This window comes from Bombus terrestris, chromosome 2 (assembly GCF_910591885.1).
Source record: "Bombus terrestris chromosome 2, iyBomTerr1.2, whole genome shotgun sequence".
NCBI lineage: Eukaryota > Metazoa > Arthropoda > Insecta > Hymenoptera > Apidae > Bombus > Bombus terrestris.
Genome location: NC_063270.1, coordinates 7,960,466 through 7,985,522, shown reverse-complemented (window position 1 = coordinate 7,985,522; position 25,057 = coordinate 7,960,466). Strand labels below are relative to the sequence as shown.

The 25,057-nt window shown below is 43.5% G+C and overlaps 1 long non-coding RNA gene across 2 annotated transcripts in view; it reads left to right on the top strand.

Moving 5' to 3' along the window:
- Nucleotides 1-24,307, top strand: part of LOC125387183 — a 53,429-nt gene extending 29,122 nt beyond the window's left edge. For both annotated transcript variants that reach the window (XR_007227744.1, XR_007227743.1), the window contains exons 2-3: nt 16,141-17,185; nt 21,645-24,307. This is a non-coding gene — a long non-coding RNA (uncharacterized LOC125387183). The remainder of the gene's footprint in view (nt 1-16,140; nt 17,186-21,644) is intronic.
- Nucleotides 24,308-25,057: the final 750 nt, after the last annotated feature.

The following is a 25,057-nucleotide window of genomic DNA, read 5'->3' as shown; positions in this document are numbered from 1 at the left end:
ATGGATTTACAATGGACAAGAGACGGACCGCGTTCCGAGAACTCGCAGCTAGATTGTAAAACGCGATGCGGATAAGTTCGAAGCGTTCGTAGCTCGATCTGCACGACCCGTCATCGGCGCAGAAAATTGCGCTCACGTGACGCCGGATAGCGTAACTGCATCTTGAACAGAACGTGGCGAAAGAGAGAACGAGACGAGAACAAGAGTGGTGGTGATCCACAGATGAAAAAGAAACGGACAACGAAACAAAGCCAGGGGGCCGAGCTCTGAGAAAAGTCTTAAATCTCTGAATGAACTGGTCAAATGGTACCACGGCCGAGCGAAGAATGAATGGTTGCGCCGGCAGGTTCATTCGATTCCGAGTTCGACTTTTAGCGATCCTTCTTTCGCTTCCCTCGTCTTCGACTCCGTCATCGTCCAATACCACCACCACCACCACCGCCGACGCTACTCAGATCTCCCCTAATTATGTCATAACAATTTAACCGTACGGCTCGCCCTGCTTCTTCCTCCGCAGTGTTTCCATTCTCTCCTTACGCCTTACTGCGATGTCAGGGAATCTTCTGCCGGACGGCTCTGCTTGCTAGCTACGAACTTTTCATTTTTGTGGTTTCTTTCAATGACGGAACGCAGCGTAAATGCATCGTAGCGAGCCGATCGCTTCTTTGTAATCGCGTTTCTCTGCCAACAGTGTAGCTCTACTCGACGAAGAAGCGAATTTGTTAGACAAACGGTGAAACTATTGGAAGCACTTCGTAAGATGAGAGTTTGTCGGGTTCGAAGATAACGAATGACTAAAAGTAACGAAGAACGACGAATCGTCGAATAATTTCGATATTATTGGTCCCTTGGATTGTTTGTAATTTATACGGTGTAGAAAAGTAAGGATCTGCAATTTGAAAGACTTATAGCGCTCACTGCGAGCGGTAAAAGTTGTTGATCTTATAAAAGAAATTTAATAATAGAATCGCGTTATTTTCTGAGAATGATTAGTATGAAATTTGAAAAATCGGAAATGGCGGCACGACAAAGGTATCGATTTTAGAATCTACGTTGATTGAGTACTTTTTACTCCGTTTGGTAAAAGCTATAAGCTTTAAAAATGTTTTCTAGTATTCTGTATAAATGTCGATTCGAAGAACGTAAGTCACCTCGTTCCAAGTATTTCAAATTTGCAGTAGGCCACTCTCTTTGCTTTTTACGTAAAACAATCTTTAACCGATGATTTATTGTGTCTACGAGTACCACGTACCGTTTATACAAAACAATTGACAGCGAGAAACCGATCGATCAACCGTGAAAAAATTGCCGGCACAAAATCTAGAAGGCACCCAGCTGGCCAAAAAATTTTAGGACTTGCGTCGCAAGATGCAATTTAAACTCAGTCGAACAGAACGTTCGAGAATTTTGAGAAAATATCGCGATTACCGAAAAGGAAATCATTATTGCAGCCTGCCTAATTCTCTTTGCTACAAATGAATGCAGCTTTCAAAATCAGAATGAGACTTGAAAATTTGTAGGATCTCAATTGTCAACGATCTAAACGTATAATCGACTTTATCGATTGGAAATTAAAATTCGATCGATGACTCTCAGATTAGCTACATCTTGCTACGAAAGTTCAAAATCGATATTCGTATAAGGGTGAACGCCGTACTTACTTTTCATTAGTTCCAAGAATGTTATCGAGAAGAGAGGATAATTACAACGGACCACCGGCAAATTCATTACGATGAAATATCCAACGCATGTAATTAACTCGTATATTTCGTGTAACATGAAACGATGCGGTTTGTTCCGGTATGTGCGCAGAACTTTAAACAGGGACGTGCGGACCAGCTGCGTGGCCAATGAAACGTAGGCGGATTCGTCGAACGAAAGACAAGAAACAACTTGGTTCTCCTCGCGTCTCTCGTCTACATCTGTATCCTGCCAGTTTTTATTCTTCGGTACATTCTCACGAGTTAACAGGCAGCAACGGTGAGCCGAATCCGTGGATTTTATCCGTCATGATTACGTACAACCGTGCAGGACACGCACAAACGCCCATACCCACAGCCCAACTGTGAAATCGCAGTCGGAGAAAAAAGGAGGAGCGCGTCGAAAGCAGGTAATTTCACACCTGTGGATATGTGAACTCTCGACGAATACGAACCGCGAACACAAAGACGGAGTAGTTTTGTTATATCCACCAGATTCCTCCCGAATTCTATCGACAGAACCAATTACCCACGTATCGAACGCGGATCAAATAAATCGTGTCTTTGTTAGGGTATTTCCCGTGCTCTTCTTTTGTATATTTAGGCATTAGATAAATGGAATTTTATATTATATACACGTTGTCACAGACGCAATCGAGGATTTTCAAATACGAAGCTCGAACGACGAAGCTTTGCAGCAGACAAGAGTAAAGCCGCTGTAAATTTTGATTTAAAAGAACAAGTAGCGTGAGATAGAATTAGAAGTGCTCCGTCTCTCCTCGAGTTTGACGTGCATAAAATGGTTAATCTTCTATCTAATTTAATTAATAAAAAGACGCAGGTCTGGAGTAGTTCCGAAGAAGATACGTTTTTAAGGATTCCGATACTCGTTTAAAGTGTACCTCGTCAATTTCAAATAATTATAATTCTATGAGATTCATAATATTATAACGTTTAACATAACGTAATGACCAAGTCAATCGTGCAAAGAATGTTATTAAACTTAAATAATAGTCGTAATTATAACGAGGAACGTTAATTATTGGCTATCTCGTCAGAGTCTAATCTACGAAAATAGTACAAGTCTTTACGGAGTTTCCTAATTTTTCACTGAAATTTAAATAGAAACAGTACAAAGGAATAGGTTTTCCTCGGATTTCCTTAACTGTTTCTTCCATCGGTCGTCGCGATACCCGGGATCCTTCGACGAGATCTCTTTTATAAATTGAATTCGGAGTCGAAACTATCGGTCGCCAGAGATTATTGATGTAAATGTTCGAGCTGGATCCACGGGTTAGGTAAGTTGCTGGCTGAAGATCAAAGGAATAAGGAAACCAGAGCTTTTCGCATTACGGGGTTAAAGGCTCAGAAAATTCGAGTCTCGTGCCGTTCACAAGTCGTAGAAAGAACTGACGTTTCCAAAGTTCTACCAAAGCGAGAAGAACGTTCGCGTTAGCAGATTTTCACAGGGACGGAACGATCGAAGCCGCAAAAAAACGATGGCCACTTCGCTCTTACAAAAGTTTTTAATAAATACGAACGCGTTAGTAAATAGGAAATCGAAAATCTCGATAATAGTTCCTTCCTTCTATCACGACCATAAGCTGTACCATAAGCATAATGCTGTACGAAACGGCAAAAGCGAAGACATGGGCGTGAAATAGAAATGGCTATTCGAGCAACGAATATGACCCATGGAATTAATTAACCGCAGTTCTTCGCGATTCCTCTTGGAGAATTGGATGGTATACTCTGCGATCGAAGGAAAAATTTGCACAAAGCATCGACGACTAAGAGAAAACAAACGGGACAAAAAGTTCCGACGAGGAGAAGCAGCATTCATTCAGGAGACGTCGCGTCGGTTAGAAGAAGTAACTACCACCGCGCTGGGTCGAAGAACAGGATGGGGACGAAGGAGAAGAACAAGAACAAGAAGGAAGCCGATCGATTCTCGTAATACACTCCGGCATGGTTAGCTGCAGCGTCCTCCTCTTCTTCTGTATTTGTCGGACATGCATCAGTCTCGCATCTCGGCTTCGAACGAGTTACGAATGAAGTTAATGTGGGGTCGTGCGAGTCAAGTGTGGGAAGCAGAATACTCGGGATACAGCCGCGCTAGCTTCTGTTCGATCGACGGCCATCGATCCAGAAAAAAACGCGTACTCGCTGAAAAACTGACGCGCAATAAAACGATAGTCATCGCAACGCACGTGTAGCAGCGTTTCGTTGTTGTACACGAAACGGATCGTCGAAAGATCGCTTGCCGGTGATATTATCGGTGAAATACGAGCTTTGATGTTACCGAAGGTTACTCTGAACGGTGCAAATAACGATGCCGTGCACTTATTTTCATTTTCATTCGTTTCAGGCAAGAACAAAATATTTCATCGAACAGAGAACGCGTTCTCTTCCCCCGTTTACCGTTTACGCATAAAGTCATCGATTATTAAAGAATCGCGATATCGTTAAAATCGCATAGATCACTCGATGGTCTTCTCGTTTTCACAGCACGGTATATCCTTTTTGCGTTCGCATCCGCTCGCTGCATAATTCGCACGGCATTTTTTCTCTCCATAGAAACGGTCGCACGCTCGATCGTGGATTTTCTCGCCGAAGAAGAAAATTGATCCGCGTCTCGATACGACCTCCTGTCAACGATTTCATTCATGACGGAAGGTTTTACCAATACGTCGAGCTACGCGCGAAATTCCTTTCGAAATCAACTTAATTCTGCTTTTACCGAAACTTTCTCCATTTTTATCAAACCTTTGGTTACCTCACTATCTTTTGCTTAATTTTTTACTCTTTACACGTACTTGATGTTATCGTTGCTCATTTTTCCGTCTTACGGAGCAAAATAAAGAAAACAGAACTTTCGTTTTGTCGCTGAATCGCGTAATACGATTCGACCTTTTAATTATATTCGGTTATATCAATAATAGAAGCATTTTTAATAGTAGTTACCTATGTTTTTAATTACACAATTTGTTTTACGAATTAACAGATCGAAAAGTTTCATGGATTAAGTGTTGCAAAGCTAGAATTTTATAACTGCAAGATTCTCTCTTGCAATTTTCCTCCAAATATCGTATGAGCAGCAATTGCGATTGCAGTTGAAACCATCTGTGTTTTATCCGAAATTTCCAAACTTCAAATAATCTCCGTTCCATTCTCACGACTGATCGGATCAAACTTGTACGGGATCACGGTGATCCAGAAGCGTCTAATCTACGCGTATGTTTTCTTGTCACCTCGAAAGGACTGACTCGCGTAGCTCCAGTCATTGACTCTGCTTCCGGTTCGGTTCTCTGTTGCTCGCATTGTTATCTCTGACGATTCCCGTTCCTCGTTCCACTCTCTTCTTTCTAGTTTGCGGGCGGCTCTGTCTTTCTCCTTGGCTCGCGTGCTTCTCGCTCCGCTCTTCTATTCATCCTTTCGTCTCTATCTACACAGTTACACGATTCGTTCTCCCGCTTTATACGTGTATGTGTATGTATATATATATATATATATACGTGTATATACGTATACATATACATAGAGAGACACAGACCCGTTTTTCCTTCTCATTCCACACTCCAGGCTTTCCCTCATTCCTTTCCCTCTTGGTCCTTTCCCGCTTTTCTTTCTCTCAACATCTCGCGTCGCACTCTTTTCGTTGGTTCGCAGTTACGTCCGACTTCGTCTCGCCGATCGACGTTACGGCGAACCCTCTTTCCTTTTCTTCCTTTTTTGTTTTTTTTTTTCGTGAATCTCGGTTGCACACTGGGTCGTTCTGTTTCCAGAACCCCATGGCTGACGACGATGAGATAGAATAGAGATCCGAGTAGGAGGCCTCGGTTTCTCCTGTATACATCCGCGTACCTGGTGTGCGCCGATGAATGGGTGTATTTCAGGGGTTGCTGAATTAGTAACGCGATACCTGGCACCGCGATTTTCTCGCGCCTGCACCCTACCGATGACGGCCCGCTTCCCGCCACTTCCCTTATCCTAACCTCCATGCCATCCCAGCTCATCTCCCAACCCCTTTCCCTCCATTCTTTTCTCGTCGCGGACGGAATCATTTTATTCGAGATAGCCCGAGTTAACGTGGCATAACGTCGTAGGTTTTGGATGTTACGGTATTTCCTTTTGTTTTTCAAGAGCGGTGCATAATTTTTCAAGCAACTCAGCCAACCTCATGTCGCGGAGAATAAAAATATTTTTCAAGCCACCGTCGTGATTGTCAGCTCTACGCATTGTTCACACTGGATTATTATAACAGAGAAGAACTCGGCGACGACACTTGACGTACTCGTGGCTCGTTGCGAAGATTCGTTACGCTCGTTCCCGATATCGCGTTTTTATATTCGCGTGCAAACGTCGACCGAACTCTGTATTAAAAATTAAGTGGTACTCTAACCATTCGAGTATTATTATGCCTTATTACAATATCTTACCTTATTTTTGTCTGCAAGCGATTATATACGATTATATAGGATTATACCTTGAGCCGTACAATTCCTGTTATACTGTATATTCCTGCAAATATCATATATCCCTGATAATTTATGTAACTGATATAAGATATCCTTCTTGTCACGCGACCATTATATCTACTTTTCCTTTCTTCAGCGTTCTATATATAACTTTGATATTACAATCAGCCTCGATTATACCAGCGAGTTATCGAGCATGTGTCTTTGATTCGAGTGCTTCTTATAGTTGCACATTTATGGTAAAGTTCCGGCGTCGTATGATACCGAAGCTGCATTAAGATGCAACATCTTCTCAACGACCATTTCCTTTCAACGTTTTTACCTTAATAATTTTACGAGCAACGATCGAAGCTTAGACTTTATTCGTTTTATCTATTTAAGCCATTTATTGGTATCGTGTCGGTATGAGTTTTAATAGTCGTGCGTAACGAACGTTCTATTTTATCGTTGTGTTTATCGTGTCGACGACGCACGACGATTCGCTTGATCTTCAAGTAAACAAATTCCACTACTATATTTATACGCGTATAGTCGAGGGTATAAGTGATGTATAGGGCGACACATTCGCCGCGGACGAACCTCGGGTTGGCTAAATTTTGCGTTTCGATGATTTCGCAAACACGATGCGGATACAAGTTTATGCAGGCGCGCGTCGTATTTGGCATCGAAGGTCGTACAGCGCATTGGCAACGAAACGCAGCATTGTAGCCAACTTGTGCTTCACGCTTGCCGCACACATAGTGTTCGCATTTCGATTTCTCCCCCTTGGACCGTTTGATAGCTCGCGATGACAGGTGCAGAACCCGATCCAGAGGACTACTCGCTCGGCCGCTCGTCATCGTCGTTGCACCACCGGCGAAATCGCAGACGAGGCAGCGACGCTTACAATAGGCACGATAAAACACGGGACTACGTCTGTGTAATAACTTTCCAAAAAATTCACCAAACGTTCCTTGTTTCTCCTCGTTTCGTTTAATATTTCTACGTTTACAAAACAGTAAATACTTCAGAAGCAATATCCGCGGCAATTTGCTCTTTCACGGACTTCTCCGTTCGTCGCGAACGCTTGGTACTTTTTACATCCGAAATAATTCTTCCGGAGCACGCGAACGGATACAAAGCGTACCTACGCGATTCACGATTTCCAGAATCCTCCAAGTTATCAAGCACGCTCGAGGCGGCTCTCTCGCGGATGACTGCCTGTAATAGCCTTTTTTTACTTAATATCCCCTGCCGAATAGCCTGGCCGCCTCGTGTTCCAGGTATACGCGAGTGTCGTGGGTAGAACAATGTGGTATTTTTTTGCGGAGGTTCCACGGGATGCGTATAACAGTGCATGAGGCCTAGCCTACGGTTTTATGGCCGCGTAATGGGCCCCTTAGCCTCTCTACCCGGGGCTTCGCACAGCAATACGAACCGAGGTCCCGATATCCTCGCTCACCTCTACCGTTTTCTCCGTTTCTACACACGCGTCTTGTTGCGCTCGCCAAAACTACGACCATCTCGAATCGCCGTTGTCGAGCATCTGATTTTCGTTACGGTATCGGTATATCGATTTTATCTAACTCCCGTTTTACGCAATATCGTTAAACTTTCACCTGTATACGAATCATACTTGCACCACATTAATCGAGAACGAAGTTCACATTGTTCTCGTTTTAATAGGTACGATGGTATCGTAACGTTTATTGCTTCAAAGGAATCTAAAGCTTCCTCTCGGCAATAACACGATACGTTTTGCCGTTTACTTCGTTGGATCTCCTCTTTACACCCATATAAAATAAATCATGTACAAATACGATAGTCCTACAGTTTTATAACGTGTACATATATAAAGTTGATCGAATTCGTGTCGTGCAAAAGAGTAAGTCACCTGTCCTGCGTATAGCTACGAGTCTCGTACCATACACCCGTAGAGGAGCCTGGCGAGAAAGCGCATGTTCGCTAGATCAGAGAAACGTTTCCTCGAATAATAAATTCGATCTTAAGAGCTCGAAGCATTCCGCGGTAATAGCAAGAACAGTAGGTTCGAAAGTTCGACCTTATTAGCCAGTTTCGACGAAAGAGCGCACGTGCGATCGTTTCGCGCGAATCAATCGCCGAGCGTCGATTTCCGATGACGCGATCGACAACTTTGGCCATCATCGTCCAACGTCGCTCGATTCGGGCTGTTGCCGCGATTCTTTCCTAATAGAATAACCTGCTGGTGTCCTCGGCGACCGATATTTCCGTCTGCTTATACGCATAATCGTAAGTGTATGGCGAAAGGAAGTCGGGGGTTAGCGGTTAAGCCTTGGTCGAAGATTAGCGTCGGCGAGGCCGAAACTTTAAACGAGACCGTTTCTTAGATTAAATCCTTTTAAATCCTTGATTTAAATGCGCTAATTGAAGAGCGACCGAAACAGCGCGGATTCTTACCGTACCTACCATGATAATTTGACACAAGCAGGGGCGAACGACGCAGGGAAAAGACATTCAGCGACAGTAGGTTCCGTTTATTCGGGAATGTTCTCTGATCGTATTTATATTCGGACGTCTCCTGCTGAAAGTATAAATTTGTAATTTCCGAAATTAAAATACGACAACCGATATGCATATTTTCGTACGTTTTTAATATCATTAATGAATTAGTGTAGTATATTTCGTTATGTGTCTCTTACGTGTCACTTATCACTCATACTTAAAATTTCCATAATAGAAATAAAAATAAGCAATTGGTTATTTCGTTATATCATTTCGTAAAATCGATTGAATCAATTGTACCGCTCGACCGATACGTATTTAGATACGATAGAAGATTCTTCCGTAATAATAGAGTCAGAAGGTTGGATTTCATATTTATCTGCATAAGTTTCGTTTAAAACTTGCGCCTTTTTCGAACTTTCGTAAACGTCGTTTCACAGAGTATCCTATACTCTAAGATACCGGCTGTGTAAAAGTTTAATTAAGTAACTTAATGAGTATCCGAGAACGTAGAGCATCTTGGTAGAGAACAACGAATACAATAAACCGACCGTCCGAAATCCTGGTATTCGTCGCCTACTACAAGTTCCATGTTCCGAGTTTGAATGTGCCCCGATTAAACGAGAGACCATCGGTCGATGGTTCGATCTGCTTGTCCAGTCCAGATCCGAAGCAACCGGAACGCTTAGTCATGCTCGACGTTCCCAGGCGTGGAACGCTTCAAGCGGTGTGGCCGAGACTTCTATATAGATACATCGTATATATGTACGTATATAAATATCCAGGTACCTACATACCCGCAAAGCTTCGTAGTCACGTAACAACTTATGTATGACCGCAAAGGACTACAAAGGAATTTATACGTCAAATTTGTGATTGACCGTTTCTCTTGTAATTTTAATAGCGCGGCAAGAAAACACACTTTTTAAATACGATATCATTGCGACAGAAAAGTAGTGGCCTATACTTAAAGGGCGTGCAGTATGCTGTAGGTGCAAAATTTTACCGTAAATCAAGATGAAATGATTTCAATGGCAATTTCCTTTTTTCTCTTGTATCCGACAGCTCTCTCTCTTTTACTAGGTTTCGCTAATCTTGAAGCGAGGTGCGAGGTCTGTAATAATTCTACGCTGTTCGAGAATGAACGGTGCCGTATCATCGACATTGTTTCGATTTTATTACACGAATCGTGTCTGGCAAATATACATTCCGAACCTCTCGCAAATCGCTTACGATTAGCATTAGGCTGCCGATTCGTCTTAAGGCAACGGCTCGCTTCGTTTTTCATGCTGCGATTCTCGGTTCAGTTACTTAACCGTAGCGTACTTACTAAAGAGCTGAGAACACGTACGTAACGAGAAGCATGTCGTTTTGATAGATCGGTCGTGTATTATCTCGAGATGAAATTAAGAAGATGGTAGATGGTAAAGGGAGGAGGCGAGGCTAGCGGAGACGGAAATAGCGGAGACGTTCAGAGAACTGTCCGAGGGTTCGCGCGATAGCGGACGAGGCAGAAGAGAGGGAGGACGACCACAGCGACGTGCCGGAAGCGAGCAGGTGACTAGTAGTTCCGCTCCATCGAACGCTGTTCCGCGCCACGGCCACTCAAGATCGACTCCGTACTCGTCGGTTGTAGACCATCTTTGAATTCGCATCATCACACGCGACCGACTTTTCGACCATCTTTATACTCGTTGCTTCTCTTGCTTGTTCATCGCGTCGTCGTTGACCCTTCGACGCATTCGTTTCCGCGACATCGACTTTTCCGCTAGTACGAAGTAGCAACTCGGTAGTACGACTATGGGATCTTCGACTACAGAGATTACACGCAACTTACGGTCGTGATTTTTAAGATTTTTAAACACTAAGGGAAAGGATTGCAATTGGAGAGTAGTTTAGGCGCATTGCGCGCTGTGGTTAAGTAACCTGTTGGGGAAACGATTAATTAATAAACATGAAAGGGATCAAAGATCAATGCGACCTGTTCAACGTGTTTCATGCCGTGTCGTCGGCAATTTCTCTTCCACGATTTAACGAGGCGTAGTATCGAGGACCTTATCGTCGAATATGGAATATTTTTCAACGGAAAATGTTATTCTTACACGTACGATATAATCGAGTTAATAAAGAAGCGACCTCTGTTCCGTTACTTTGAACATCAAACACGATATTTTACAAATCAAACGAGCTTCGATATACGCAAAAAGCTTTGCCTGTATCTTTAACAGCGAATGATTTACAACGCTTTAAACGAGACATTTAGTAGAATAACGTTACATCGTGTAACACATTTGCGGTAATCTGCTCGATTCTTCTTTACGATACACACGAACGAACCTGGTTTCATAGTATTAGGACGATGTATATTTCAGCGGATTTACCAAATGCACGACCTTAGACCCGGAATTAAACGTTTCTTTGAACGCGGTTTTTACAGCTTTTTACTCGAAAATTATTCGTTTGCTAAAAATTAATAGAAAATCGAGGAAACGATATCGATGTTGCAAAGTTTCATATTCTCATTTTGTTCAATTCGTTCAGATCGTTATTAACATTGCATTGCTCGTGTAACTATAATCTGAGGTTCGGGGCAAATGACAATGTATAAATCTTACAGACGACTGTTCGACATACCGCATAGTTATACCATTATCGGATAGACTCTGTTCTCCTCTTTGAAGTAACGTCGAAGAAACTATACTCCATTTAACTCGCATCGTTTATACAGAAATTATACGTGCATTTTCGTTACTTTTCTTATCGAATTCAACGAATAAGTTGAAAGCGCTATTTTTCTTCCTGTCTATCATGGATCATTCTCGATAATATTTCTCAAACCGTTGTTATCGATTTACGAATAGAACTTTCTCTTAGTTAATATTTGAATAAATGATCGCAATTTCTCTTCGTTTCGTTGACATATCGACTTATTCTAACATTGAAACAATCTGCTGCCGATGCTAGATTTACATTTTTAACATTCCGATATTTAAATATCCGTCACCGCGACATATTTACGACGTATCTAATTTCCTCGTAAAATGGTCTGTATCTTTACTCGAACGATTAAATTAAATCGCAATCGACGTTATCTACTTAGCAACTAGAGAATGATCGTTAAAAACGCGGTTGAAAATGCGTATGCATGATGTTGATCGTAAAGAGTACCTTTACAGAGAGAGAGAGAGAGAGAGAGAGAGAGAGAGAGAGAGAGAGTAGAGAACCGATAAATTGGTAAGAGTATATCGGTTCAGTTATTATCTGAAACGTAACGATACATACTATCAAGATATTCGATATATTATTTATACATAAGCGTTTCAGGTTAAAAGAAACTTACGTTTTAAGCGTAGTGACATCGAGTTTAAAGTAAGAAACGATGCAAACTGGAAAAATACATCGCTGCGAGATCGAAGCAAATCGATTCGTTCTGTCGATTCGACGAAAAGATAGGGCATCGATGGAGCACACAGGTCCGTTAAACGATCGTGACGCGTCGTGAGGATTCCCACAGTCACCCCATGACCCGCGGTGCTGTCGCGTAGCTCGAGTGGATCGGCCGAGTCGCGCAATCGGGCCCTCCCCACTAACGTAGCTGGTCGGTCCGATAATTGGCCCGTTCGCTAATTTCCAAATGCCCCGTCGCGGGTACGACAACTGGCAGGGCTGTAGAACGTCGACAACGACGAACGATAGGTAAGCGACGAAGACAGTGCCGAGAGAGCCGCTCACCCTACGTGGCATTACGTCGAATAGAGAAATCCGAGGGCACTGTAACCCGGCGTGTATATCGCAAACGAGTGATTTGCATCAAATTGATCCGTTAAGTCAACAAGACCAGTTATACGTTCGAGGTGTATTCCTCGTCTCGGTACCACGGATCCCGTCTCACAGCACGGCCCGAAGTTGACTCGTTGCGCAACTGGGGCTGACCCCCGATGGAACGATTTGCTCCGCAACCGATCCTTTCTACCACGAAACTGCGAAAGATGATTGATGTGGGAGCGGTCTACGGCGATCCATTTCGTTTCGTTTCGTTTCTTGTGCCGATTCGTCGGGGAGCGTGTCTCGTCCGGCCACGGTTCCGAACGCTCCCGAACTGCCTAATGCCCAAGTCCCTGGATCGAGTCTCCGAGTCCGATGGATGAAATAATTCATCCATGGCCACGTTCCACGTCTTTCTTTCTTTCTTTATTTTCGGTAAGCCCGACGATGTGGCAGCGTGTTTTGCATCCTAGTTAGGCAATATTTTTCCTCTTTCCCGCGTGCTTACTTTCTTCTTTGCGTACGATCAACGATATACGCGAAACCACGTAGTAACGTAGTAGCTGATGTTTTATCGTTAATTTCCTACGAAATATCTTTATACGTGTTACTAAAAGGCAGAGTATCGGTGAAGTGTATATGAAGCAAAGGGATGTTAGGCCACGAAGAAAAGCAATATCTCGTTCGTAAAAAACGAGCCGTATTAGAAGTCAGAAAACCGTTTCCTATATAGTAAACTTAAACGGCCGGGAAAATAGAGATTTACCGAAGATAGTTATTCGCTGGGATGTAGGCAACCGAGCAAGAGGTATCTGCCGTTTGGTTTATGGGTGAACGATTATGTATGTGGAATGAATAAATCACGAGTACCAGGTAACGCAGCTACCACGTTCGCGCATACCTCGTGCCTCCCGGAAAGAGGAGAACATTCCTAGTCATTTTACCGGAGCATACGTATGGAAACATGCCCGATGGTCCGCTATGGAAGAGGAATTCCTTGCTTGTAGCACGTGTAACGAAGAATTCGTTCTGGCCTCGTTCGTGCCGCACGGTCAATCAAAAATCCCGATGGCAGGTCGTAAAATTCCCCTGTTCCTTTACTTCCTGCATCAATCATACGTGTACTCAAACCTTTACAGCCTGCCTTTTGTGTTCGGGCACACGGTTCACTTTCACGGATCAAGGAGAACCTGTCGATTCTTCGCCGAACGATCCATCGTATTGTCTCAATTGAGTTGATATTTTCGCGTTCTTCCACGAAGTTGGACGATCGCCAATCTCTAGAAAGCGTTTCCATGAGCGACTCCGTGAGTGTTACGCTGATAGAGTTGGTTGACGTTCATTCTCAACGATAATTAACTTTGAAAATTTTCAATTACCTATTTATCTTGTCGCTTTCTTCCTCCGATCGCTTTCTTTTTGCTTCTCGTTCGACTTGCCTACGTTGGACGTTAAAAACGGACAATTCGTTCTTTCAGCAATATCGAAATTACGTATTTCGCAGTTAAAAATGTTCAACGGGACAAACGAGTACGTTGCAGCGGCGAAACATCGCAAAACGACAAACGTAAGACAATAATAAAAGAACAACGAATATTCGGATAATCAATGTTCTCTTGCCGCGATGATTCATCGTCGTAGTTTGCTCTTTACGTATCGATGCTTAGGTTCGATCTCGCGAGCACATACCAAACGTTATCGAGCCCAAAGTGGAGCAAACATTGTGGATTGCCGACCCAGAAGCCCGCCGTATCTTTGTATCCGTGGCATCGAAAACTTTCGTAACATCCCCGAACATCTACGTTCTTACGTGAGAAGTTTTACGAATGGCAACGCTAAACGAACAACCACCGATCTATGCTTTTCTATATCAAACTTTATGAAGCGAACGCAGCCATAGAAATCTTATCACGTTTTGTTTATCGCGTTGTTCTCCAACGATGAATAAATCATAAGGTATTCGTATTTTATCAAATTCATAAGTATCGAAACCTTACGTATTGATTTCAGTGAAATATCTTATTCTTGGATATCAACAATGAAATGTAAATTATCCAACCTATAATCTTATTTCTTAAAACAGCCTATTTTGCAATTAGTTTGCAATCTACCGACTAAAATGACGCGCTATCAAATAGATGTAGAAATATTTCTATATATGTGTCATTAGTATAGCGACTGAATGATTAAGCTGCGGATTTTTATCCACTTATGGGGAACAGGTACAGCGTTTTTTCTAATATTTCCCGCGTAAAACAATTTTCCATTCAAGCTCTATTGCTTCTCTTTCTTCGTGTCTTCAATGATACGAATTTCACAAAATAGTTTGTGGAGTTTCCAAATCTATTAAACTTTCATACGTGATTTTAATTAAGCGACAAATAAAGAGGCTATTGCTTTCCGAAAGCTAGACGACATTTCACGACGTAGTTTTACATAAAAAATGGACTTTAAAAAATTTGATATATATCAAATACTAAAACTCTCTTTTAGATAAACGATGCCGCGCGCGCGTGTGTGTGTATATAAGTTTCCACTCGCGAAGAAAGGAGCATGCTTTTACGTAGCAGTTTAAAGAGGAGAAATCAAGACTGAATAGAGTTTGGTATGTATTTGAATGAAACCGTGTGTCTTTAACGACACGGAGTTCACCGAGCAAAGTCTCCTAGACTTCCCCTTGTAACAGAAGTAGGTATACCGCGCGCAGTCTATGTCACAGTAGCCAGCTTCTAACGATAAGAATATTTTCTTTATACATATTTCTTTCGTAATCATTTTATTACGGCCATAAATTTCTGGCTCGAACACTGCGAGACGCAAACTTTATAGCCGTTGATGCTATAGCGTTACATCATTCAACTTTCACGTACGTTTATCGAGAATCTATTCATCTTGAAATTACATTACGAAGTTACATTCGTCCAAAAATTATTCGTTTTCGTTTTTACGAAGAATTATCGAGAACCGATCGGAAACATCGAGATAACCTGAATGTTATCATATATAAGGCAAGATATTATTGGAAGTTTAACTTTAAAGGAACGAAACAAAACGAAAATATCGGAGATTACCAGGGACCAAAACAAAGCCGTGTTCGACGATATGCGTTTAACAACGTTACGCGGGAGACCTGCAGCCTTTCAGTCGTAGAAAAAAAATGTGGCGTCTTTTGTGGACGCTACAGTCACCCAATCTCAAAAGTACCAATTTGGAACGGGAAATAGCAAGAGGGTGGAATATTTTGCAATTTGGAAGAAACAAACGCTGCTGTTGCAAATTCCAGAACACGAAGGTGTTAGGAGTATAGCATGTTGGAATTTCGTGTCTTACATTACACCTACTACTTACCGTTAGTAAAGTTGAAGTTAATTTCATATCAAACATCGAATTATGTATCCAAGTTACGTTACGAAAGAAAACTCTTACGGAAGAAATTATTCCAATTATAAATACAATTTATCAATGAAATTCAGTAACGTCATACCGATAGCATAAAGACTCCGTTAAAATTGAAATGAAAATCATGAATAGTATTTCATATAAGTTTGATTTGACTTCGAAACAAAGCAACAACAAATGTACCAATAATTTCTGTTGCGTTCGAATCTTGTAATGTAGACGTATCTATGGGAAATTATTCGTTTTTCTAAATCTTCGTTAATTTCCGTAAAGTAAAATACCATTAAACGACCGTTATTACAAAATAAACAAAAGCAACTTGGTTTCAATTTCAGCAGAGTCACGGCGTACAACGAAGGGACGAATCGATAAGACACCAGCGTGCAAACCACGTCCGGAACTGGTCACATCAAGTTGAACGCTCTACTGTCCATAATTCCCCGCAATTCAGCGTGAGAGGAACTCGCGGTAGGACCAAGCACCTAAATGAAGCCGTGTGCTTCTAACGACATGCACTCCGAGGAGGAAGGAAAGACGGGATTCTGTTGGTAAAAGGGATGCACCACGTACCGTCTGCGTTGCACTGCCACCGACCTCGAGAATATTTACTAATTCCCGTTGCGTAGCGAGATAACGTTGGAAGGAGAGCGGAGGAGAAGAGTCGGTTGTCGTAGGACGTCGAGCGGACTAGGAAAGAGATGGCCAACGGTAGGTCCAGAAAACGGCAGAAGCGGAAGAAAAAGGCAAGGAAACGGAGGAAGACGAGAAAGAGGCAGGACAATGGTATAGAGATAGCGCGCGGGAAAGAAGGAGAAAGGCAGTGGTGTACGCAAAACGAGAAAGAATCGCGGTAAGACATCTGTAGAGAGAAAGAGCGGACAGAGAAAAACACGGGAAAGAGAAACGAGATAGAACGATTTTCCCTCTACTCCGGAGAGGCAACGACTACCAATTCCCTTATACCCACCAGCCACCAACCCACCACCCTCGAAAAGAGTATTTAAAGTGACGTCACGCGGTGAGGGGCGGGGGAGGTGAGGAAGAAGAGGAAGAAGAGGAAGAAGAGGAGGAGGAGAAGGAGGAGGAGAAGGAGGAGGAGGAGGAAGAAGAAGAAGAGGCGGAGGAGAGTCAAGGGGGAAGGGGTTGTTCGGGCAACAGGAAAGAGAGAAAGAGTAAACTGGCGAAAGAGAAAGGGGGAGGACAGGGAGATGCTTTAAGACGCTCAATATAAATACTAGAGGGGGTTGAGAAAAAGGGTTGCTTCCCTTCGGGCCGACGACGCCGGCCGAAGCGTGTACGCTCAAGAAGAGCGTGAAAGAAAGACAGCGGAGCAAGGACCATCCAACAGAGAGGGACGGTGTACATCGTGGAAGAAGAAAGGTAAGAAGGATGGAAAGCCTCGCAGGATAGGTGGTGGATTGGCGGGCGGGGACGGGGGCGGGGGGGTGTGTTAAGGGTGTACCGCGGGGATGGCAACGGAGTCGGAGGGCTGCCAGAGAGAGGTAGAACCGGAGGAAGGTAGGAAGGAGGGTGGGTGGGTGGTTGGTTGGGCTGAAGGGGTGGGGAGCACAGGGCCTACGGGGCTGGAAAACTCACCCCTTTTCTTGCTTACCCTCGCTCGCTGTTTAATTGCATCTTACTTTCGAATTTTCCGCGTGGAGCTATCGATCGAGACACGCGAAAGGGGGTTCGTTTGCGTCTTATCTCCGACAGCCCTCGTCGTCTACTCTTCTCGGCCTCTATCTCTTTCGCCCTTTTTCTCCCTATTTCCCTCGTGCGCCAGACCCGTTCCTTTGCTAGTCTTCGCCCACCTCATCCAACTTACCCACATCAACCCCTATTCCTAGAAAGCGTGGGGTGTACTCGTCTTACCGTAGTCGGTCCACCCACCCTTCGCGGACTATTTAAAACTGCACGTAGCCGCTACGTAAGCCAATGAGCTACCCAACGTGCCACAGCCGATTTTTACTTTTCGGCTTTACTTAGGCAAGCCTGCTCGTCCCGATGTTAGCCGCCACTCCCACGTATCGTATGCAAATTTAACTCGATCGACTTCCACCACGAATCGGTCATATTGCCGTCATAAGGAGCGTCGCTAATGCGTTCTAATTCGTAGCCGAGTGGTATACGATCCTCGTCCTTCGAACGATAGGAATCGCGCGAACGATCAAATGCGTTCGTCTTGGAGGAAGCTGATAAAATCTATATCGGACACGGTATCGGTCGTTAAAGAAAACGGACTACGACCTCACTTCCGATCCGGAAATACAGTATCCGATTTTAGCAAAATACGATATTCGAAATTAAAAATTTCGATTACCGAGCTCGATAACTTATTTTTATATAACGACATTTTGACATAGCGTATATTTTAAGAACGTTATTACGGCTAATGTTATGTTTTTACTTTTTCGTTCTATCGTGCGAAATTATTAGTAATACCTTTTCTTCCCCTTGTACGACGACCGATGATCGTGGGACGTTTCGACGAACGGGAGCCCGTTCGATTGATGTGCCCGCGACGCGAATCGAAACGCGCTAAGAAAAAAAAAAAGAGAGAGAGAACAAGAGGAAAAGAGGAAAAGAGAAACACTTGGCACAGGGACACGATGTTCATGTCCCAAGATCGGTAAGAAGGAAACAGAGCATGGCGTAACGGAGAGGCGCCCGATGTTATTTTCGCCCCTTAGATTTTTAATCAATCCGTCACTGGTAGGGTAGAGAGACGGGGTGGTTTCTTCCTTAGTTCCCTTCCTCGCTTCGTATTTAAAACCTCGGGGCTGATGAACGCTTCTCATGCCAAGCAGCCTGCCTCCTCTCTAGTCCTCCTACCGGTTCTCCTCCGCCCCCGCCGATTCCACCCCTTGCCCTCTTCTCCGCGGCGCCTCTTCAACTCCCGGTGAAACTCACGCACGCATACGTAGCTACCGGCACACGTACACGCGTGCACGTGAGCTCGTTCACCCTTCGCGTTTCTTCGAACGCGGCACGGAGGGGCGAAAGCGGGCCGAGGTTAGGGGTGACAAAAGTAGCGAGTTATTTCATGAGTGTGCGACGCATCACGTGCAGGTTTGTTCTCTCTGCCATTACCTTTCCTTGCAATCGCAATATTGAGCCGAGTAAAACGGTCGTTACGAACACTTACATCAGCTTACACGCGAGTATTGCGTTAAAACGTCGGACAGAAAATGCGTCAGGCTTTCGTGCCATCTTTATTTCATCGACACGATTCGATTTCGTCGACGCGTGTATTTCGCGAAACGTAAAGGTCTCGGATAACGTTAGCACTTTTCATAGCAGAGGCGCGAAACGCTCTCTTGAATCTGGACGGCAAACTCAGCTGTCGAGTGGCTCTCTACGTACATACGTTGCCATTCTTCTTTCGGCTAACAATAGATAGCATTTAGCGAATGACTTTGACGTGTGAAACGTGTAAGGAGCGTGTGTTCGACAAACGGTTGTTTTAACGGCATCGTTTGTAATTCTTCCGTAAACTCGTATTAGAGAAACGCCATATATTCGTTTCAGCCTACTTTTTACTATGCTTACGGTACACGTGGAAATTTGTTAGATATAAGCGTCTAACCGTAAGAGTTGCCGCGAATCAAGTAGATACGTTAAACGAAAGAATTATAAATAGGCAATATAAACGACGAAACGTTTAAGGAAATTAATAGCGTTGAAGCGCTCTTAAAATCCCTCGAAACGTTACCGAAACCGAAGATGTTGGAAAATGCAATATTTTGTGCGCAAGATAATTGAGATTTTGTTCCATCTACTTTATACGTGGAACAGAAATACCTCTTAGGTAACCTTCTCGCCGTAGCTCGTAACGAGTCTTACCTGTCCTCCGCACGCATTCGGATCGTCCACGTAACATGTTTCCGCGAAGTAAATCTCGGAATATACTCGACGGACGACCACGTGTAATAATCGTACGCGGCACTTGGTCGATGGAAATCCGCCGAATTATCGAGGTAGCTGACTAAGAGGACCAGGGGTGTAAGAAGAGATTAAAGCACAGGCTGGATTTTTTAATTCGTACATGTGCGAAGAACGAACGCACGCGAACGTTTCCTCGCGTGCCTGGCTCGACGCCTCGCGTGTAATTTCACCCCCGGTGTGGACTCCGCACTGGCAGCCCTACGGGCTTACGTGCTAACCATTACACATTTAACGTATGCGTACACCATTAACCTTCTCGACCTCCTCCTCGACTTCGATTTCACTGCTCGACTCGTTTAACCGGCCAGATTTCGTTACACTTACAAACGTACAAGCTCGCATCACCGATCTGCGATCTGCCGAGAATAATTCGATAAAGACGTTCGTGTTTCACGGAACCGTTTCTTTTCTTTCCTTCTTTCTTCCTTTCTCTCTTTCCTTTTCCTTCTTTCTCGTCCAGACAGTAAAACATAATTATTAAAATACTAAGAATTAATTAATACGCGCAGATAACATTCTTTCTTATCGACGCGAAATTGATTCGCAGGACACGAGAGCCGTTATTTCCTTACACGCCTTTCATCGTCCGTCACCGACATCCACGTAATTTACGTTTATGTAAATCGGATTTTTCATTTTCACGTGCTTATGAAATACCTTAGTTCGACTGTTAATCGCGCTCCAGTTTTATCGTACGCTATGAAATGGCGAATATTACGTTAATTATTGTTACACGAATTAATTGTTACAAATATCTCGCTTCGTACGATGAAGGATATTATTCTATATTAAATTCTGTGCTACACTCTGTAGCGTCAAAAGCTTGTACGCGTGAAAGAACCGATAAAATCGTTCTATGCTATTCATCTTGTTCTCTTCGGATAATCATATTATATCTCGACATTACGTATATTTCAACGCTACGTATCGTTAAATTCTACGCCAAACAGCAAAGGCAAAGCGAATACGAGTTACTGCTTTCGGTTGTGCGTGAATTTCGATTCGTTCGCTTCGAAGAACGTTCGATCGGCTCGTTACAGACGAAGAACAAAAACGCTGGACGATAAAACTCGCAGCGCGGCGGAAGAGGCGACGAAGGGTACAAAGTGTTACGGGAAACGATGAAAAACGATCGTTCACGTGCAAAATAGTAAAAAGGCATTTCCGGAATAGGACGAATGTCGAAGCACTCTTCGTAATGCCAATGGATTTAGTGGACGTGGGATTCCAGGATTGCCTTGACACAAACAACGAAACTGCGAAAGAGATGTGAATTGCTGATGCATGACACAGACCGCAGTCCACATCCGGCATCATCGACCGTCTCCTGCAAATTCAGATCGTCTGCCTTCCCACCATCCGTCCATTATTATCATCCGTACAGTTTTCAAACGACGTTTCGGTCAAGATGTTTCGATTCCCCCGTCTATAACGTAATTGCGCCATCGTTTCAGTCCCACTTTGTTGATCGCGATATTCTTTAATTGTATCGATTTGTCTTAAAATACCGAAAGTGTTCGAAGCAGTGGTTACGCGGAGCAGTTAATAAAATCAAATTTCTCGCGTAGGTACTACGTTCATTGCGAAAGAAGGACTGACAGAGGATTAATTGTAAAAAAGTCCCAAGTTTCGTGCATACAATTTACATTTACGGATACAACGATAGTTAAGTAGCAGTGTTTCTGGTCGTTGATTCGCCGTTAATCTCTTATCGTCAATCCACCAAAATACCAGAGTCTAGAGTAGGTAAATCAAAAACCCGAGACTAACGAATATCGATAAATGACACAAGATGACGTAGCTTCGGTATCAACGTAACGGAGATACAACCTATCAATTTCTACGAGAGATTATACGCGAAGAATAGAAATTAACAGAGTGAATTAATTTTCAGCGTTTAGCTGGGCGGAGAAAAGAGTGAGAAGCATCGACGAGGGAAAAAAGCGGTGCCCCGTGCGATATTTTCGGTGGAAGTGTACGCATAGTAGCGGAGGTGGAGAAGGACGAGGAGGATGAAGAGAGAAGGAGGAGAGGCAAAAAAATTCATGTCATACTCGAGTGGTTTACTCGAGCCGAATGCTCGGCGAATTTTACTGCGCTCTACTGGGCTCTACTGGGCTCTGCCGGGCTCCGCTTCGCTAGAACAAGGAAGGTCTTGGTTAAATCCAAAAGCGACTAGCACGCTCCTACTGGCCGCACCAAAGCGAGCGTATTGCGGCACCAACAGTCAGAAACGCCGCTCTACCAGACTGCACAGATCGCTGCATTAATGCCATTCTTCCCAGCCTCGTTCACATTTTTCCTTGCTTCCTTTCTTTCTCCTGTTTTCGTTTTGTTTCCCGTCTCCCATTTCCCTTCCTTTTTCCCTCATCTCCGTGGCCGTGTTCTCCTTATTTTTTCCCTCGCGAATCGAACTAACCGTAATACAAAAAATTACACGTAAATATCGCCCGCCGGGACGATAACGAAAGCGCGATGCGACGCTGTGCTCGACTAATGAAAAGATCAGAAGCAGTCGTCGCTGTCGACATTCTGCACGATCGCCTTGATTTTCAGGATTATGGATGAGGCATGCTGTTCATTGACTAAACGATCGTCTTTGTGCTCGTCTCATAGTCGTTTCATTGGACGACACGATTCGATTTCTAGAAATAACCTATCGTTTGTAAAAATCTTGTTATCAAGGTAATCGGTAGCAAAGGCAAACGATATAGCGCTAACGAATCAACGATTTGATTACAGTGGCATAAATACATTTGTTTCGGAGAAAAATAAACGATATCTTGTTCGTGTTATAATAATGTTATAATACACATCCTCATTATACGTCGCATTCGCTACGTTTCTTGTCCTTATTCGTATATAACATATATAGATATTTGCATATATATATTTCATTGTTAACATAGCCTGGTCAACGTCCGGCAGATTTTCATCGGTGGAACGTATCGGTCGATAGTAGCGAACGTGGCGCAGAAAATTAGGCGAAACAAGCCTGTTGTAAGTCCTGTCGAAGATTTTGATAATACCGATGGCGGTTTGGTGAATTCGGAAGCGTTGACCTGGCTGCGAAGCGAGGCTTTCCGGCTGATCACCCGGTATGGACACACTTGCGCGCATCTAACACACGGTTCAAGAACCACGGGGAGATCGAGTCCGTATGAGAGTACACCACGATACATTCGGGGATGGAAGAGGGTGAAACGAGGAACGAGCAGATAGAAGCAGATACCGATAGAGGGATAAAGAGGGAGCCGGAGAAACGGAGAAACGGAGAAGGAGAAAGGGGTCTGCGCGATGGGATGGATGCTACACAGTACGCGGACGGTCTTAGCGGTATCTTGGCTGCCTCGCTGTCCTGGGGGCGAGCGGCTAAATACCTCAGGATTGTTACTATTGCCACCCCTTTGCACCCTCTCCTCCTTCGCCCAACGGGCCACCCACCTCACCCCTTTTGATACGATGGAATGGGTTAATGCTATTGATTCACGTGCACAAGGTGCTTGGGTAGAAGCGGCACCGACGGCCGCCACTGTTTGACAGTAACGGATCTCCCCTTGTCGCTCTCTCTCCCTCTCTGCTTCTCCGCTTCTCCGCTTCTCCGTCGTCGACCATCTTTCGTCTCTTGCGTTCTACGTCCTACGAGATACCTAGACGAACGCGACCATCCAGCTGCTTGTACCTTCCGTTGGTGTCTCTCACGGAGTTTGAAAAGTCCGGCTAGGATGCCACGTTTAAGCGTCCGATCGAACCCTTTGGAATGGGAACCGGCCGACACTCTGACTTTTACGTCGGACCTCGCTGCAAAAACTTTCGACTTGCCTCTCTCTCGCTGGTCGATAACGTATCGATCAAAACCAGAGATCGAGGTGGATCGCGTAGCCGAATCCTGCCTACCTTTAATCAATCCGGGACACGATAATTTGCGATTACGACGTTTCGTAGAATTTAATTTAATTTTCTGTATATAGTACTTGTATTGTCGTTGTTAACGTTTAGACAGCTAAGTGTCAATTCCGAATAATTTAATACTAAATTATTGTTTCTAGTTATTAAAAAGTACTTTAGAGTTTGTCATAGCGCACGAATTTACGAATTTACGAATTTACCAATAAACAACGTTTAAATCGTTAATCAAAGTTTCAAAATCTGGTTTCAAAGTCAAAGAGACCTGATATATTTTATAGAACTTTCAGGAGCCGTTAACCTCTCGTAGTTTTCTATGTTACAGCGTTGAGTCTTGTCGAAGTGGATTAACATTCGTCGCATGATACAAAATCGTACAAATATTCCCGTACGGCGACCTACCTACCTTCGCCATCGTGAACGCAGATAGTTTATATTATTGATCTTTATGCGCATGATATTTGAACATAAACGGTGATGACGTCTCTAGTATTCCAACCAATGAATCGCCCTCTCTTGGATACACGCTAGGTGTACATGGAAATTAGTCGAATTTCCAAATAGAAGTAAGAAAAACGAAGACTTAACCGATCGAGTCGGCCGTATAGTTTCGTTTAAGCTTAGTCGGAACATTCAGAAGACTCGTAGGATATCTGGTTAATAAAGTACCATCGATACGCGTAAGAGGGACAGCTACGCTAATGCTATGAACGACGCATTAAATGCGTGGTGCGAATATCGGCCGTTCAACCCCTCGCAATCATCAGCTCATTTTCGTACTCTTGAATAGGAGCTTTCTCCTCCACCGAGCGATATCTGCTTTCCATTTGTCTATGGACGGTTATTTCCAAATTATACTTTTATCGATCTCTAACGTGTCAAATAACTGTCCCCGTTAATAATTCAGCCAAATCAGATAACACGTGTATTCTTAGAACGATAGATTTCTTTCTAGCTTGTCACGATACACGTCCCAAAGTTCATATATTTCAATAGAAAGAATAATAATTCATCGACTATAAAATATTCTCGGAAGAAATTAATTATTCGGAGATAGGACAGACGTAAGAATATAAACGTAGTACCGGAGATGATCGTGGTTCGATGTTCGTCGTAAAGAAAAAAATGTGACGCGATCTGTGTAATTCGATTTTCTTTTGAATAATCTTTCCGGAAGTTGTTCCTTTAATACATCCTTTACGTAGAAACTACGAACGTTGCGTCTGTGGAGCAAGAAAACTGCAGTTTCGCAAGTTCGTGTTATTGGGCACGATATATCAAAGATAATAAAGCTGGAACGAAACCATCGTGCTTTCTTAAATCATCATTGGAGCACGCGATAATATACATGCAAGCTAGCTGCTCTTTCGTAATCGTATCGCCTCCACTCTGCAAATATAT